General features: G+C 41.2%; 1 protein-coding gene across 9 annotated transcripts in view; it reads left to right on the top strand.

The window, feature by feature from the left end:
• The window catches only part of si:dkey-172j4.3 (diacylglycerol kinase delta), a 62,122-nt gene that overhangs the window by 48,182 nt on the left and 11,440 nt on the right, over positions 1-2,500 (top strand). The window lies entirely within an intron of this gene.

The following is a 2,500-nucleotide window of genomic DNA, read 5'->3' as shown; positions in this document are numbered from 1 at the left end:
AAGTCATTAAGCCATTAACAAGAAATTATAATATGTAAACATATTTAGCAAAGAGGTCTGTGTGTGTAGGGATTGGTGTGTATGTGTGCGTGTAAGGGCGATTTCAGAATGAGAAGAGTTGTCAAGGACTGTCTCATGCGATGACATGCTGCTAGATATTTTGCAGCAAGTGTAGATGTGTGTCCTGCTCCGAGAAAGATATTTTTGATGATTTTTCATGTTGGATTATATTATTGACATTTGGAATTATGTACTGTAATTATAAAGTGAAAGAGTCAAATATGTTGTTAGATGTCATAGATCTCACTGAGCCTGTACTTGGTTGGGATCTGTCTCTGCTTTCAGCTCTGACAGTATGGAGATACTCTGCCAATTCATACTCACTGTTTAGGGCCCCATAACACTTGAATTTACTTTGAGTTTTCGTTTCAATGTCCCAATGTTTCAAATAGTTATTTTAGCTTTATGATCTTAGTTTTAGATTTGGTGGTAAAGCAGTGCTGGTCAGATGTGGGTCTGTGGTTGTAATTCTCACAAGGTTAGTGAGCCTCAAGAACTCAGAACCAGCTGACTAATGAATTCCTTTTGGAATAAGCGTGAGGCAGAGTGCATGTGCAGGGGGCAGTTTATTAATAAGGGACACACAATCACAAAGGCTAAAATGAACAAGGCTGAGGGGAAGATGACAGGGTAGAACAACACATGAGCTAGACGAACGAAAAGTACAGGTGACGATAATGCAGCGAGCGGAACTGAAACAGAATGGGACAGACCAGACCAGACTAGACTAGACTAGACTAGACTAGACTAGACTAGACTAGACTTACCAAATAACCGACAAAGTAGAAGACAAAACACAGGCTTAAATAACCAAGATGATCATGCGCAGAACAGACTCAGGTGAACATGGGAACAGAGAGAACCAAAATACGGACTGGAATAAAAGAACAGACAAGGGGCGGCGAAAACAAAACTAAGGAGGAGAGCCAGGAAGCGCAGGAAAACAGACGACAGGAAAACCATGACAACCAGGATGCCAGGAAGGCGGCCACTCCTGACACTGACTAAGAAAGACTCTTCTTGGGTCCATTTCTCATGAACTGGTCTTTACATCCATCCAGAGATGTAGGGATCTTTTTTGGATGTTTATTAATAGTGGGAATCGGCCTTATTCTGCCCTGCATGCACTAGTAGGCATCTTCCTTTGGGTTTTTAGAATCATTCGGCAGAATTCTGTTGGATGCTTGTCCCATCTAGTGTAGCTATGACGACTGACTGGAGCCCAAACCCCACTTCCGTACAGCACAATGGGCTGTATTACACCATCAAAGAATTTGGACCGAATTGAAATGGGTATATCAATGTTGTAGAGTTTCCTTTTTACTGCATATAGTGCTCTGTGAGCTGTTTCCTATATTGCATTCACTGCCTTGCTGAAACTCCCTGATGGACTAATGATGAGGCCAATGTAAGGATACTGCAATGTGTGCTCAACAGCAGTGCTGTCTAGAGTGAGCTGGTGTCTGTGTTCCAGGCGTCTGGGCTTCTTTTGGAAAATCAGTGTCTTTTTTTAGCTTTACTGCCAGTGGCCAGTCATGCCAGTAGTTCTCCAGCAAGTCCAGAAACTGCCGTGACCCATGTGCAGTAGGTGACAGCAGTGCAGGTCCTCTGCAGAAAGCAAGAATTTAACTTCCCTGTCTTGTAGTGTGACTGGTCCAACTGCTCCACTAACTCGTTAACGTACAAACTGAACAGTGTTGGACCGAGGCTGCATCCCTGCCTCACTCCTCTGTACGGAGTGAAGAATTCTGTACGTTTGGAGCCAATTCTTATACCTCATGTGTTTCTAAAATGCATTAATTTAATAACATCATAGATTTTACCCCCTACACCACTTTGTAAAAGCTTATAGTACTTAAGGTGAAGATGTTTCTGTTTTTGTTATACATGTATATTGATTAGGGTGTGTAGGGTTGTAAATGTGATCAGCTGTCTTTCTGTCTCCAGTTGCACTCCAGTCTAATGACTAGGGGTTTAAGCCCCAGACTCCGGATGTCACGTGGAACCGTTTGAGCTCTGCTCACTGTATCTCACGTGTGCTGTGTTTAAACATCTCATTTCTGATGCTGATGGAGGCACAAGCTTTTTTGATTAGAAGAATTTGAATTTCTGTGCCAGTTCTTCTTGCGTTATTAGATAATTGAGTGTGTTTTGATAGTCTTTAATAGTAAAAAGGTTTTACAAAAGTGAACAGTTTGCAAAAAACAGTTTGCAACTTTTTTGTTCTTGAACAGATCGCAGTGTGAATGTAGGTCTTTTTAGATATGTCTTTATAAAGGTTTTCAAAATGTCTTTCTGATTTTATTACTTTGCATTGTAAGTCCTGTGGTTTAGGGCTCAGGTTATTCCACCTCTCACCAGACTGACTTTGTTTAATAGACTTTTCCATTTCATGCAGAATTGATCAACTGAATTTAGCGCATTAATGAATTTATCGGAG

The sequence above is a fragment of the Electrophorus electricus genome, chromosome 13, assembly GCF_041902795.1.
Source record: "Electrophorus electricus isolate QZ-2024a chromosome 13, ASM4190279v1, whole genome shotgun sequence".
Classification (NCBI taxonomy): domain Eukaryota; kingdom Metazoa; phylum Chordata; class Actinopteri; order Gymnotiformes; family Gymnotidae; genus Electrophorus; species Electrophorus electricus.
This window is presented reverse-complemented; position numbering and strand designations above follow the sequence as displayed.